At 36.3% G+C, this 16,811-nt stretch overlaps 1 long non-coding RNA gene across 7 annotated transcripts; it reads left to right on the top strand.

Annotated features, from left to right (window-relative positions):
- Positions 1 to 976: 976 nt before the first annotated feature.
- On the top strand, positions 977 to 4,764 carry LOC136227787 (uncharacterized). 7 transcript variants are annotated; one of them, XR_010688230.1, is made up of 11 exons: positions 977 to 1,119; positions 1,246 to 1,277; positions 2,021 to 2,363; positions 2,858 to 2,936; positions 3,022 to 3,106; positions 3,357 to 3,410; positions 3,512 to 3,557; positions 3,676 to 3,757; positions 4,016 to 4,154; positions 4,255 to 4,377; positions 4,475 to 4,764. It is a non-coding gene; the product is annotated as an uncharacterized lncRNA (long non-coding RNA). The 7 variants fall into 7 exon arrangements; XR_010688229.1 differs by having other exon boundaries at positions 2,796 to 2,907; XR_010688224.1 differs by having other exon boundaries at positions 2,796 to 2,936.
- Positions 4,765 to 16,811: the final 12,047 nt, after the last annotated feature.

Genomic DNA, 16,811 nt, shown 5'->3' with positions numbered 1-16,811 from the left:
CGATTGATTCTACGAATTATGATTTTTCGGTGTTTTTGATGTTTTGGTAAAATATTGAACTTTTAGAAAATTCGGATTTTTTTAGGAAAAAAAAATATTTTTCCCAAAAAATTACTCTCTCTCTCTAAAAAATGTTTTAGAGTGAGAGAATCCCCAAAAATCCTCCTCTCTTGAATGCATGGGGATCCGTTCCTTTTATAGGCACGGATCCCAAAACGGTTCGGGCGTCGCCCGACGGGAATTGGGCGACGCCCAAACCACATTGGGCGTACGCCCAAAATAGTTGGGCGGACGCCCAACTTCCTGGGCGAACGCCGAACTTTGGTTGGGTGCGCGCCCAACAGCCGTTGGGCGTTCGCCCAACCTCGTTGGGCATTCGCCCGACGTTGTTGGGCGTCCTCCCAATGAGCGTTGGGCGTCCGCCTATCGGACGTCGGACGACGTCGACGTGCCTCGGGCTGCGCCCAACGCTCGACGAGCGACGCCCGTCGTCCAACGGGCAACGTCCGACATCCGGCCCGTCGGGCGGGCATTCGACGCGTCGCGCGCCGTTATTTACGTAACGACGATTATCGCCGGGAGCGACACTAGTCACTCGTCGGCTAACGTCCGACTTCCGAGGCCCTCTCATACATCGACACGACGATGAACATGCCCGACCTCACTCAAGAGACGCTGCATTTGTTAGCGGGGTTATCACATGCCGGCTCTCCGAGTTTCCCTTTGATTTTTAAATTTCTTAACTAATGGAATCAACCGCTTTAGCCGTTTGTCGTGGGTTTTCGTCATAGGTCCTCCGACTCGGTGTCTACATCACTACAAAAAAATTTCGGCTATAACAACACTTCTGTAGCTACACTTTTATAAACCGTCTAAATGAATTGGACTTAAAAAAGTCCACACCTTAAAAAAAAGCCCAAAGTGCTAACTAATTATCTCGCATGGGTTGAAATCCTAAATATTTGGCCCAAACTTTTGTAAACCTAGGGCAAACTTAACTCATTTCAGAGATCATGAGATGCGAAGTAAAATTTTCATCGGCGGCGAACCTCGAGCATCCCATCAGAGGGGCAGAGATCAGCCATTTTCTCCTCAAATTCATGGTTGTGGGCACTCGAGGTAATCAATTTCATAGTTGAAATCTCCCTTAACGCTCCTGTTATCGTTTGATCTACCCCTGTTACAATGAATATTGTAACCTAGATTTTTTTCCCTGAATCGCATTAACAAGCGTATTTTGCACAGAGTAGCAATTCGGTCGGAATCCACAAGCAAAGGTAAGCTATGGAGGTTTGTGTCCATTCCCTCTCTCTCTTCCCGACCTCGGCTTTTCTTTGGTTTTTCTGGCGATTTCTGCTCCATTGCTTGGGTTTGAGATGCTTACTGTGTTTTTGTTGTTGGAGATTGGTGTTGTACTGTGATTAATTGTTTTGAGATGCATATGAGTTTGTTTACTGTGTTTGTTCGATTTTCTCTTTGTTTATATGCAATTGTCTCCTATTAGTTTGTTGTATGCTCCTATTATGCAATTTACTTATTAGTTATTTTCTTCTACTTCTAATGTATGAAGAGTTCCCTGTGTTTTCTTCTTTGCTATCTAGCTTAGTTACCTCACTCTGGAATGCCATTAAATGCATAAAGAGAAGCTGAGAATTTCCTCTCATATTTCATCCTCTTCATTGCTGTTCTAAGCATTGAAGGCTCATCTCGATAGACATTCCCACATCATCTACAAATTGGAAATCTACAGCTCCTATATTGTTCTCTTCTCCTCCTCCTTCTCACTCCACTTCTACTTCCAAATCCATTTCTATTTTCTCTTATTTCTGATTTAAACATGACTCAAAGCTGTTTGCCATAACATTAATGGAAGTTAAACTGGTATTACTGTTAATGTAATGATCATTTAAGAAAGCATAATCTACTTGATCATTGAGAAAATCAAAGAATTGGGTATCCGAAAAATCGGTTGCTTCTTCTCTGTATTCCTCAATTTGATGCTTTTGTTGCTGCTTAACAGGCAAAGAAGGAGAAGAACAAGACGAAGTAGAGCTATTGTTGTTGTTGTTTCTGTTTCGTGCTTTAAGTCTTGGGAGAAGAAAGAGTTGTAGAAGAAGCTGCAGAAGAAGAAGAAGGCCAGAAGTTGCAGCTTTATCATAAGCTCTTGCTGCTTCTTCTGCAGTATCAAAAGTACCTAACCATACTCTTATTTTCTGTATTGTGTCCCTAATCTCAACCATCTATCTGCCTGAGGGCCTTTGGCGAACACCGACGAATTGCTTCCGTGGAATCCGTGCTCTTGCCGGACTCCGCCAAGGACAGCTACCTCGGCTGCTTCTTTGACCATCTAATCCCAACCTAGAGTGAGTTCTTCTCTGGAGGTGTTGTTGTCACTAGTCTTTCTTTTCCTGACCATGTTTTAGTTTAGTTTAGTTTTTGAGGTGTTAAGGTTGTTATTTCAGTTATGTTTTTGATAGCATGTATAATGGAGATGATGTCTCAATTGTGCTGAAAGAAAGAGTCTTATTGTTTGTTGTTATCTAATTGTTGTTTTTAAAGTTTCAGCTTCTTTGATGCACCAAATGGAAATATTCTCTAGCTTCTGATTTTAGTTGACTTGGCCAAAGTTTCATTTTTATTTTTCTATGTATTATACACTTGAATAGGTCACTCTAGCTTATACTAATTAAAAGTTGATTTAAAATAAATAAATATGAAAAGAGGTGAAATCTAGGAGACAAAGTATAGAAATAACACTGTCATGAAAGAGACTGATTGTGATTTTGCTATTGTAGAAATAAATGCAATTATTGAACATGGACAAAAGATCCCTTTTTGACGAATGTCATCATGCCAGGAGTTGCAACTTATTGGTTCTGACATTCGACGAATGTCATCATGCCAAAGGTAGAGCCCCTTATGCATTCATTTTGCAAGTGAGTTCGTCTTTCTCTTCCTCTTATGATACTGATTTTCCGAGTAACTATCCACTTCATTTCGCAAATTTCACTATATTTCCAGGAGTTCTATCACCTCTACTTCAAATCTGGAGGTTCCGATCTTCCTAGGATATTTGGGATGACAGCTTCTCTTGTAAATTCAAAGGGTATTCATTCATTTCCTTGTTTCTGCTTTATTTTATCCCCGCTGTTCTATTCTCTTCATTGGTTTATGTATTATTATTGGTCATTTCTTTCAATCTTGCTTGGTTACCGATCTTTCTGTCATCTTGTATCACTCTAATTTGTTAAGCTAAGTTGTCTTGTTCAACTGGCAATATGTCCACATATTCCATTTTACTTTATTGATTATTATATATCGACCTCCCATTTATACTTTGGTTCTTTGTCATCAAGGTCCGTAATCAGACCTCATGCTTGGAAACTTATCTGCAGCTTAAATGGACACAGGTGATCCACTTAACCTCACGCTTTTAAGTGATTAATGTTGAAAAAGTAAATAAATGTTGAGGAGGCTTGTACTTGGATAACAAGTGGTATTAAATTTTTAGTTTGAGTGGCGGCAAGAATACAAGAGCATTGTTCGGTATTTACTTGGTAAGTTCCACTCTCTAGACTGCCAAATTTCACTGTATCTTTCTCAATTTCATCTATACAATTAATAGCTTAATGATCTTTAGGAGTTTAGAGCTCATTTTTACGGGTATTTATGCAGTGCACGTCTGCCACAACACAAATTACAAAGGGCGAAACAAGGAAGACAAGGTGACTCGATGCTTATCAAATAATTAACAAAGGTTTGGTTTTCTAATTCTGAGGTTTTTTGCTTCTTTTCTTGCATGATTAATTAGCTGTATTAAATAAGAGAAGAATGATTCAATGAAGCAGAGCTTTTCAATCCTCTGTTTCTGCATTTTTTTACTACTTTTCCCTGTTCCTTAGAGTCAATGTTAATGCCATGACTAAACAAAGGTAATGTGGATTTATGTTATTCATTTTGTGTCTTAAAGTTATGATGTTACACTTGTACTTAAAATCTTTTTTTCCTGATGCAGAGAATGACTTGAGGATTGTAAAGAAGCTGTGCAATCTCTAATTTATGCTGCAATAAGAATTTCTGAGATTCCGGAACACTACGAGACCTTTAAAAAGTGTTCACTGAACGATACGGGAACAGTCTCGAACCGTTTACAGGTGCAATAGATTATTAGATTAAGATTAGATTCTCTAGTCCAATAAAGATTAGTAGTTTCATGTTTCATTTTGCAGCTGACTTGTTAAATGAAACATGCAGTTTGCTGAGAGTTTTGTGCCGGTTTCTGTTACAAAGGGATAAAACTTGAGCTCCTTGATGAAATAGCAGCAGAATTCAATCTGAATTGGGATTCTAAATTCCTGCAAAATGCTGACTTCACATGTAAGCCTCATTCCTTGATGCTTTGTGATATTTCTCTTCAGTAGCGTTTCCGTGTTCATTTCGGTGCAACATAGACTTATTGTTGATTTTTTAGCAGGATGAGAAGCATGGACATTCATCTTTCAAGAACAAAAGGAACACATGGAAGAATGGGTATAATCTTTCTAGAAGCAGCAGTGAAGATGAGACGATATTGTCCCAAAGACGAGATAGCAGAGATTTAGCTTCAGTGGTTGTTCGCTGTCACATTCCATAAAAAAGCAATTATATAGAATTACTAATCAGGGATTTAGCGACAAGACATTTCGTTGGTGTAATCTAATCTGGGCATTAAACTTTTATTGCCGACCGATTTTCTGTCAGTAAATTCTGTTTTTTTTATGAAAATCTATTCTAGGGGCGGTTTAAACCGCCATTATAAAAGCGTCCCTATAAAAAACCTTACCCCGATGCTCTTGTAAAACCGTCGCTAAGTGTAGCAAACGGTGGCATTCACAACACATTTCCGACGGTTTATAAGACCGTCGCTATAATTTATACCGACGGTTAAAACCGTCGCTACAGTTGAAAAAAACCGTCGTAAAGGGCTGTTTTTTTGTAGTGCACTGAATATAAGTGTATATGAATATAGATCATTTGAAACTTTTAAAATTTCAGAGACAGTTGGAAACTTTTACTAAATATAAGGGCAACATATGTATTAAACCAATAAAAGAAATTTGAAACTCAATTTTAGAAATATAAAAAGCAAGGGAAATTTACATGGAGATTCACTTTTCGAAACTTACATACAAATATATCAAGTAATAATTTGAATTATGTCAAATTAATAAATCACTATTTTTAATATATTTTAAAGATTATGGTTTGTAAATTAAAGGTCTAAAATATATTTTCTAGGATTTAAAATTTACGATGGAATTTAGAATTTTTAAATTAGAATATAACATCATACTTTATTTGTTTTGTAGGGATAAATAGATTAAACAGCCTTCGTCCATTTACTGATCCATTTATGGCCTACCGTAATCTAGTCTGGTTAGAATTAGTGTTAGGGTCAGGATTTAACCTAGCTATAAATATATAATTAGGGAGCCTAAAACACTAACACAAGATAATAGAGAAAAAGGCTCTCTCTCTTTCTCTCACTCTCTCTCTCTCCTATGCTCCAACCCTCTCTCTCCCTTTGTCTTCAAGTTTCGTTCTTAGTTTGTGTAGTTCGTGAGTCAATGGTAATTACTCCTTTGGTATGGTAACCTCCTAGATTGGTGATATAAAGCCAAAGTCAATTACTTCCGCTGTTATTCAACGGATCTGCGCTACAAGAGGTAAGCCTAAATTTGTTGATTTACTTATTATTAGATCTGGGTTCCTTACCCGTCCTTTAGATGTTAGAGAAATCCATTAGGCTTCTTGAGTGAGTTTGGGAAACTGGGCTCGAGGAGTAAGAAATGTATCTTTATAAGATATCCAGAACTATCAAAAGGATATGTTCTAGTGGAAGAAATGAAGATGGAAGAGTTACAGGATTTAAATAACGAGATGTTGTCTTTCTGAAAATGAGTTTCCGAAATCAGGCGATGTTAACCAATATAGCATCCTCTATGAGGAATTAGAGCCTAACGAACCTCTCGATTCAAGTGGGAGAATGTTTAAGGAACCTAATATTGTTCAAATCGCTCAAAAATTTGAGGAACAAGATCATGTCAATGTACCTCAGAATGTTACGGATACTCTAGATCTGGATAAGAGCGAGTGGTATTCTCTATTATTATGAAAATATGGAACTTGGTCGCAGTGGGAGCATACCGAATTATGATGAATACATGAAATTTCTCTACTAGGATTCGGAACCGCATCACACTAAAAGAAAAAAAGTTGATCGCCAATGATTTGGTGTCGAAGGCTCGGCTATTTTAGTAACTCCTTATGAGGATGCGGAACCAAAGAATATTCAACAAGCTCTCTCATGTGCCGAAAAGGACAAACGGATTAAACCAATGGAAGAAGAAATGACTTCCATGCAATTGGGAACAAATGGCTTCTCAAGATTAAGCTAAAGGTTGATGGCAGTATCGAAAGATACAAGTCTCACTTAGTCGCCAAGGGCTATACACAACAAGAAGGAATGGACTTTGGGGAGACATTCTCTTCAGTTGTACGATTTACTTCCATAATGCTCATACTCGCAATTGTGGCAGGGTTGGACCTGGAGCTACGTCAAATGGATGTCAAGACTGCATTTCTCAATGGTGAATTGGAAGAATAAATGTATATGCAACAACTTGTTGGTTTCATTCGAGAAGGCTGCGAATAAAAGGTTTGCAAATTGATCAAATCTATCTATAGCCTCAAACAGTCTTCAAGACAATGGTACATTCGTTTTCATGATGAGATGACATCGAATGGGTTCAATCAAATCGAAGAAGATCACCGTGTCTATACCAAGCGCTTCAGAAATAAGTTTATCGTTATATCATTATATGTTGATGATATCCTAATTGCAGGTAATGATATGACTTTTGTAAATCAAACCAAAGCTTGGTTAAGTTCAAGTTTTGAGATGAAAGATATGGGAGAAGCTGCATATATCGTTGGGGTCACAAGGGATCACTCAAAGAAACTATTGACCTTGTCTCAAGAGACTTACATCAACAAAGTTCTTGTGCAATTAAATATGCAAGACTGTAAACCCATAGATAGCCCAATGAGCAAAGATCATATTCTGAGCTCAAATATGTGCCCCAAAACCCAACAAGAAATCCAGAAAATGGAAAATGTTCCTTATTCGAATGTTGTTCGAAGCGTTATGCATGCAATGTTATGCACTACGCCTGATAATTGCCATGCTATTCGGATGGTAAGCATATATCAATCCAACCAAGGTCAAACTTATTGTTCTGCTGTAAAGAGGATACTCAAAGTCAGACTGGGTAGGAGATTTGGATGAAAGAAAATCCACTTTCAGCTACGTCTTTTTAATCGGAAATGGGAAAATTTCTCGGAGCCTCAAGAAACAGACATTTATAGCCTTATCCACCATGGAAGCTGAGTATCTGTCTTCTTCATCTCCAACCAAGGAGGCCATTTTATTGAATAGATTCATGGATCACCAAAACCTTGTTACTACAAGCTCTCCAGTAATAACCAACAACGATCATCAATCTGCTATTGTTTTTTCTAAGGATCAAAGATTTCATAGTAAAGCAAAGCACATTTAGATTAAGTATCATTTTGTTAGAGAATTAGTTGCACGCAAAGAAGTCTGTATGAAATATGTTTCCACTCATGACATCGTTGCTGACCCTCTAACGAAACATGTCAAGAGAGATGTTTTTGTGAAACATATTAGGTTTGAGGTGTTACTTAGGATCTAAACATATTTCTACTACAAGTAACTTTTGTGATATGTGTTTGAAATTTAATAAAGTGTCTTTTTGAATCACCTATAATACACATATACGTAAATATTATATGTTAATGTTTGCAATTGAGCATGTCAGATAGAGTAGCAGCTCACTCATATTAGTGTTTACCCTTATTTTGTTAACTATGGTGACAAAGCTAAGGATGAGGCAAATTTGTGAGTAAACAAGAACTTGTTCAATAATTGACGCCATCTTGCAGTCACAATAGATCTAGATTCATTAGCTTACAAGATAAAAGTATACATATGAGTGGATAAATATGTATATAAAAGATTGTTTATAATCCGAGATATCAATCAGAGTTTCTTGAATGAAATCTTCTGTCTTAGATAGCCGAAAGTAGTCCTATAATGAGGTAGCCTAAGATTAGATGGTATGACACATCGAAACTGAAACCTTCGTATGGTGTTGTTTTGAGCATAGACATGCGCTTTCTTCAAATGGAAGGATTAGAACACCATAGCACATGTTTTTCATATCATGTGTGCTTAGTGACCAATAGATGGAAAAAGGACAATCTCACTTTTTTCTAGCATGAGACTCTCTATGTGAAAAAAATATTCTCGAAACGTTATCTTCGATACTCATAACTAGTTCAAAAAGTGTAATTCATTTTGTCTACTTTGGAAGGATGCCTTCAAGATAGGTACTAATTCAGCTTAGACAGGGGCCAACTCAGTAAGTAAGTAAAATGAATTATTATGGAATGAACGTAGTAAGAGGGAAAGACTTTATCAAGTTCACATCTTATGGTCCTATATTTCACAAATCCAGATAGTTGTGCATATGTGCACGCTTGTAAATATAGATGAACTGCTGAGATAATGACAATTATAGTGGATGTGATATGAAGTCTAGGATAAAACATATTATTTTTTAATTACACACGTAATTCGAGAGGTTGTATATTTCCAACGAGTATACATCGGTTGAGTTCTTGATTGTATATCGGTCGCATGAACTATTTGCGAGTATGAAAAAGACAAAGTGATGGAATATGTTTACGTTACGCGCGAATGGGAGATGTAGGAATAAAATGGAGTGCACGGGCCTTGGCCCATTTATGACCCACATGTAACCTAGTTTGATTAGGATTAGGGTTAGGTTCATGGTTTAACCCTAGCTATAAATAGATATAGGTAAGGAGGCTAAAAACCTAACACAAGATAATAGAGAAAGAGACACCTACAAGAAAATTAATTTTTGGCAACAGATAAGGTTGTTGCGAAAAATATTTTTCACAACAACACATGTTTCACAACGACTTTCAATTGTAGAGAAACACTCCGTTACTAAAGGTCTTTGCAACGATTGTTGTTGCAAAATATGGACTATTGTTGTTGCAAAATATGGACTGCATGCTAGAGAATAAAATTTATTTTTTCCAACAAGATGCGTAGTTGGTGTAGATTTAGTACATTTCACAACACGTTGTTGTGTTGCTATTTATTTCAACTTTTTGAAACAACATTTTATGTTGCTGTATAATTTGCATTTTTACAACAACGCATATCGTAGCTATATATTTATGTTTGGCAACAATTCTCGTTGTTCCCATAAATGTTGATTTTTTGAAACCACCCATATTATTGCCATACATTTTGAATGTTAATGGTTACAACTTGTATGTTGCCAAAATTATTATTCTAGAACTAAAATTGTTTCCATAAATAAGTACTTTTAATTACAAATAGATTTGATTTTTGACAACAACTTGTTATAGCAATAAATATATATATGATATTATTATTAATATTATATATATGTATTAAATATTATATTGTTTTATATATATAATAAACACAAAATTTGAATATAATCTAACCGTAGGAGAAAGCTTTAGCCATAATTGATCATCGATATAATATATATGTTTTTTTATAGATGAAAAACCCTTCATAACAATTTACACTATATTAATTTAATGTATTATCATCACATAGTTAAAAAAAATTACAGAGATAACAAAAAGATATACGACAAAAATTATAGCCACAAGATTACTAGCATTACAAATAGTGATATATTTTTCTTAAGCACGAAACCCTTTTGACACTTGACTTCTAAAGTATGGTCATTTTCATTTTCATTATCATCATCATCATTATGAAAGTTCACCTTAAATAGTAACAAGAAAATAAAATTAGAGAAAGAGTCAATAAATGAATGATGCACATGATAGAATCACACTGAAAAGGAAATGGAAAATAAAAACTAAATCATAACAAGTTTTACCTATAATTTTTTCTTATTTGGACTCCTATTCTTTGAAGGTTTCTTTGAAGGAAGATCCAATTCTGCTTCTTGATGTATTGCTAGATGTAGAAATTTCAAAAAGAGAAAAACAACACATTAATTTCAGCAAGACAATATTGACCTCATAGTAGAGGCATTATTTCTAAAAGGGTACCTTAGGACATTAGCTTTATGATTTGACATTATCAATTTTTAAAACTCTCAAATTTGATCAATAAAACTCTAGACACCTCTTTGTCAATTTGATGGTTGAAATTGTCACCGCCTCCCATATATTTTAAAAGAGTTGGTAACCCTCAAAACCCTTAGCTTGGCTCTCACGACTGAGACCATACTACTAGGGAAAAGATTCTATATCCCATATCGATTAACAAGCATGCTACTGGAAATTTCAAGTTTTGGTTAAAAAAAAGCAAGTAACAGGGAGCAGAAAAAAAATGCAACAATGTAAATCACTAGTGTTGTTTAGATGCTAAAAATTAAGTAATTTTTGAAACAAAATTGGAACAAAATCAATTGATGTAAATAAGATCATATAGCAAATTGATTTTACCAAAACATGAATATATTGCAAAGTGATGTAGATTGAAATCGACTGGAGGTTTTAATCGTAAACCAACAAAGAATACAAACTTCTCTAGCTTAACTAGAAGGTTGAATAAACCCACAAGGATGAACCTTGGTGCTCCAATGGAGGCTTTCAAATCAATATTATCAAAAAGTTGCCAAACATTACAAAGAAGAGAGTTTAAATACTCCCCTATTTAAGAAAAGAAAAGACTAAAAACCCATGAATAGAGTTTTGGGTAAAACATGTGTAAAGGGTAGGATAGGAAAGGAAAGAGTCCATGGTAGTTTAATAATAAGGGTTTGGTGGTAAAACAGTAAATAAACACCAACAGCAATGGTCCCCTCTTGGTAAGAACTTGGAGGAGAGTATCCTTCCAGTTGAGTACGCCCCGTGCCCTAGGAGTTACGCCCCGCGTGTTTGCGTCTCTAAACTTGGGGACGCTCGATGATGCTCCTTACGCGTGGCGTCGTAGTGGAGCTCCTAAACTTGGTGGCTCTGTGGGTTGGAATCTACGCATGGCGTCCTAGGCGTACGCCCCGCGTACTTGACCTCCTGAGATGATTCTCGCTCGAAGCTGCTACATGTGCCCCGCGTACTAGTTGGGACGCCCCGCGTCCCTGAGTTCCTTGACACTCCTTCGGAAATGGGACTCGCCATGCCTCGCGTCTTGCTAGGCACGCCAAGCGTGCTCTCTGGTTTGTCTTGGCTTTCGCCTTCCTTCGATGGATTCTCCCGTGTTCCGCCTCGTAGCTCCGGGCTCAAGCTTAGAGGAAGGATGTCCTCATCACAAAGAAGTTCTAGTTTGACAAAATAATTATTAATCACTGGTTGACTTGATCATAATAGTAATAATAACTGTGGTTGAACTTGTTATGTTGAGTAGATGGTCTCTAAAAGCCTCCCATCTACCTGGAAGAACAGACAATGATGTGAAAAATTACCTGAAGGAAACACAAGTTCAGGCGGCTCAGGCTCAGGCTCAGACTCAGAGATGAACAACATTAATAAGAATACAACTAATTCCATATTACTACCTTTTGTATGTGTTTTACGGGTTCAAATTTGCAGAACTTCTAGATTTGAAGTAGTCAACAATTTCATAAAAATATATTACTATGAACTGTCACAAGCCACATAAAACATTGTAATATATATTTTCTAAGGTTGCAGAAATTTATTAATATTAAGAAATTTATTTTCTATGTCAATAATAGTTAAAATTTATTAATATTAAGAATATATTAATTTTGTAATATTTATTGACTTTTAAAATAGAAATATAATATTAAATAACTACAAGAAAATCAGCATTTAACCTCCTAGATGTAAATTCTTTCATTTATGGAAACCAAACTATTGTTGTCAAAGTTGATGCTTTTTTTTCACAAACCCCACCATCCGAATCTTTTGGAGGGGAAGGGTAATAAATTTATATCAACAATCTTAGGTAACAACTCAAAAAAGATCGTTGTTGTTCTTCATTTTTAGCAACAACATTTTTTCTTGTTGCCAAAAGTTGTTGCCAAAAAGAAATTTTCTTGTAATGACACACACCTCTCTCTTTCTCTCTCCTGCATCCTACATACCCCTTGAAGGAAAATAGGCAAACGTTTGGCAGCGGAAATATAAATTTTTTTTAACCTATTTCCTTTAACCAAGATGTGTTAATCGTTATTTCATATAAAGAGGGATAGAAGGAAATACTTTTTGATATTCTATCTACTGTTGAAATCGAAGTGCCCTCAACTCTTACTCCGAGTTCACGAGCACAAAACAAAAACACAATTCAAACAAAGTTAGAACTCAACCTATAATAGCAACCAGAGTAGATTGCCTCTAATTAATCAACACAAGATCAATGAGTAAAAGAAAGAGATGAAAATCAATTGATTGGAAGCAAGCGGTGAACGATGATCCACTACAGTAGGGGGTCGAAATTCACTCTCTCCGGGATAGCTAGGGATGGCCGAAATTTACAATAAGGGGGTATATATAGCCTCTTCCATCTAAACCCTATAATTAGGTTACTGAATAAGAATTTAATTCGCAATAAAACTCTTATTGTTATTATCTATAATGATATTTAAATATAAAGATAATAATAACTTATTGATAGGATAATAATAAAAGCAATTTAATCTCATTAAACCTCCTAACTTATTTATCCTATAATTAATTTAATTTATAATCATAATTTTTTTTTATAAAAGTTGAGACGCGAGGGCAGGTCAGACATCCCAACTATGGTTGGCACCCCCGATACAGCCCTCAACCCGAATATTATTAAGAAAGGAAAAAAGATTACATAGGGAGAGGAAAAAATAGAAACAATGAAAGTAAAGAAAAGTAAAGCTACAAAAAACGAATGTGAGCTACATTACAGACATCATAAAAAACAAAGCTCTGACAAGAGTCCAGAGCTGAGTTCCACCATAACCGCGAAACTGCATCCTGACCGATGCTAGCAAGTCGATCCGCTGCTTGGTTTCCTTCCCTAAAAATATGGGTAGCATTCCAATTCATATAGGAAAGTTTCTGAAGACAGCTGCACCAGGCCCTCTGCACTCTCCAAGGCACCTCCCGGGAAAACTTTTTAAGAAGATTAACTGCGTAGGTGGAGTCTGACTCAATCCACAGATTTCTCCAATTCCTCTCACAGGCCTCATTCACCGCTAGGATAATTGTTTGCAATTCTGCAACATGAGCGCTCGAATTTGGTAGGGGCACTGCAAAACAACCAAGCACAAAACCACGATTGTTCCTGAATATACCTCCATCCCCAGCCCGTCCATTCAAACCCGAGGCCCCATCCGTGTTGACTTTCAGCCAGCTATTCGGAGGGGCAATCCATCGTATGACCCTGTAGTTCGGCTCAGGCGGCGGGCGTGGACGTTCCACCCCACACAAGGTTCCTTCCCTAATTAACAACATAAGATTGTTCCACCCCAACACTTAGATTTTTCTACCACTGAATACTTACAACCAAGTACTTAGTTCAACACTCTCAATATTTCTATTGATCACAAACTTGTTCTTTTTCAACTAAAGAACACCTTAGATGATTACAAAACAATCAATCTAGCATTTACATAAGGAATAGAAGATTCGGTGTAAGATCTTTTTGTATTTGAGTGCTTTGAAGATTTTCTCTCTTGTATTTTTCTTTTGATACTTCGGCAATGATCCAAGGTTCTTGATTGTCCTTTTATAGATGGAAATCTGCAGATGGATCATTTGAATTGTTTTAGCCGTTAACACCAAAACGGCTCTTTTAGGGAACATCTTCAGGTCAGCTTCAGACTGTTCTGCCATTCTCTTCCTCTGTTTTCTTCAGGCGTCAGGTTTTGTCTTCTTGCATCAGACTTGTCTTTTTGTGCCAGTTGTCTTTTACCAATAATCCATTGACCCATGTTTCTTGGAATTAATCTTCTGTGTATTTTCAAGGCTTCAATTATTGGTGCAGAAGATTGGCAGACTTTGTCCTTTAGTGAACGGATCCTTCATGCTGTCCTGACTGTCACTCAGCTTCATTCGTTATCTTCAAATGTTCAACTTCCATGCTGAGTTCCTTCTTAGTCAGCTCTGTTCTGTTTATACAATTCTGAAGGAGTCTTCTAATTTTACCAGCTTCGTTCTGGGAACTTTGAAGAAGACTTCTAAGACTGAGTTCTACTCCACTGAGCTTCTATTCTTTCATGCTGAGTTCCGTTTTACTCAGGTTGGCTTATGCTGACTTTTGTCCTGTCTAACTTTATATATATATTTGCACTCAATATTGAACAAACACATTAGTACAATTAAATCAAAGCATTTAAATTTAATTGCCTCTTAATCATGGATGATTTTGTCAAATCAAAATCTTGTGGAAAGGTGTTTCAACAAACTCCCCCATTTTGATGTTGGCAAAATACATAATTATGGAACTCAGTTATAAGTTACCCCATGATTGATTTATTTTTGAAATGACTCCCCCGTAAGGGTTGCACATATTGTCTTAACTTAATTCTAAACCTTCCAAGATTTAATTGAATTATCCTTAAGACATTTGTGTATACTAAATAATTTAATGTTAGATTTTTCAAGATCTGAGCTAATTTGATTTAAGTCAGTTTTCAAAAATACTAGAAGTATGTTGCTACTCAGTTTATTACATAAGTATTTTGGTGTTAATGTATACTGAGTATGTTTTACTTCTTAATTTGTTTGTTCAACTTTATCAACCAGATTGAGAAAATGGTACTTATCATAGATAAAGCAATTGGATAAAGCAAAGACATATATGAGGAAAGATTCTATGCTAGGTTCTAAACATTGACTGGACTATATCTAGTTCTTCTTCTTCTTTTCCTTCAGATGGTCAGCTTGATATACTCATTTGCCTTTATCCTTACTTCCTGAGGCATTACCTGCAAGCTGAGTTCCTTCTTGGCTTGTCTCCCCCGTTTTGCCATCATCGGGTTTATAAAGGAAGGTATCGTTGCGAGCATGAGTGGAGAGGTAATTTGAGTAACGCTGGAGCCTCTTAGTACTTTCTCGCAAGCCATCAATTATAGGAACACTGTCATCTTGGACATGGCGAGGAACTCGGAGAGAGCTGCTAATCATGCTGAGTAGGCATTCATAGGATTTGCTAAGCCAGGTGAGCGCGCTGGTGAGCTGACCAAAAGATTGGTGGTACATCTTTAGCAAGGCAGAGTCATAAAACATGCGCTGAGCATTGTTGATGTGTTAGGGTTTTGTGTCCTATAGTCAATTGTTGCAGGATACAAACTTATTGTAAATGAATTGTTCTTTATATCATTTGTTTTAATGAGATATATGTTTTATAACTATATAAAGGCAATCCCTTTTAAGCACTAAATAAAGTCTAATAAAAGGAAATCTGTAAGTTTGTTTAAAGTGATTATAAAGTGTTCATACAAGCATGAAGTGAGACAAAACTTTATAATAAACTAATAAACTTAAAACCACCCCAAGTCAAGTGATATATTTAGGATTGATATATCACAGTTGAGACTTATATGTAACAATGTCTTCTTTCCGACAGAAATCTGATCTCACAAGCTTCACATATATAGATATCTGGACAGTTACATAGATCCGGTGAAACGTTGTTCATTAGGATTGGGGATCCGACGTGAGATAACAGGATGGGTAGATTCATCCTTGTCAACTGTTCATCTCATTGGTATTAATAGGTATAACTAATCCTCAGACTCAAAGGAATGTTAATTGGTCATCCTGAATTACTGAATGTGAGACTTTAATCCTGTGGTCCCACGATCCTTAACAGAGATGACTCTGGGGTGTGAACTGTAAAGGTTGGGTGTCACAGAAAGTAATTTCAGGGTAGTTATACATTGGATTGAGAATTTATCACTCCCGATTAATGGGAGATACATCCAAGGATCGCTTGTGGAAGACTCGACTCTAAACCCTTGCAAGGTGATAGCTTAAGAGTAGAAATACGGATTTCACTTAACCTATCTTTTTGAGTTGACTCGGCCAATAACAAGTAAAACGAACGTCTCGCTATATGTGACTTGACATTACCCATAGTCATAAGATTCAGTTCAAGGATGTAGTTGATAAAGGATCGTATTATACTGTAACTAATACGGAAGGGTTAACGACAGAATCAACCTGTCTTCTTAACGAACTCTGGGGGAATGATTACGGACTTGCCAATAACATACTCTGCACATCATTCCGTTATGCAAGGGATTAAATATAATTCTTGAAGAAATTAATTTAATAGGTTGCATACGGCCAGAAGTAGTAAGGACCTAATGGATCACACATAAGACTTGGAACCAAAAGAGAGATGGATATGGTTAATAGATGGAAGCCCAATTAAGCCCAGTAAGGCCCAAATACTAGGAGGGGGCCGAAATTTATATATGTTAGTAAGGAATTAATTTTATTCCATTAATCCTAATTAGATTAGGATTATGAATTAAATTAATTAAGAGATAATATAATTAGGAGTTTTAATTAGATTAATATTCTCCTATTATTATCCAATTAGGTTAATTATTATTATCCTAAATATATTAGATATATAGTGAGATAATAATTACGAATCCTTTTCCGAATTGGATTCCTATTAAGTAACCTATTCCTATCTAACTAGGGTTTAGATACAAGCTAATATATATACCCCTCCCCATGTGAATTTC

Source organism: Euphorbia lathyris, chromosome 4 (genome assembly GCF_963576675.1).
Source record: "Euphorbia lathyris chromosome 4, ddEupLath1.1, whole genome shotgun sequence".
Classification (NCBI taxonomy): Eukaryota; Viridiplantae; Streptophyta; class Magnoliopsida; order Malpighiales; family Euphorbiaceae; genus Euphorbia; species Euphorbia lathyris.
This window is presented reverse-complemented; position numbering and strand designations above follow the sequence as displayed.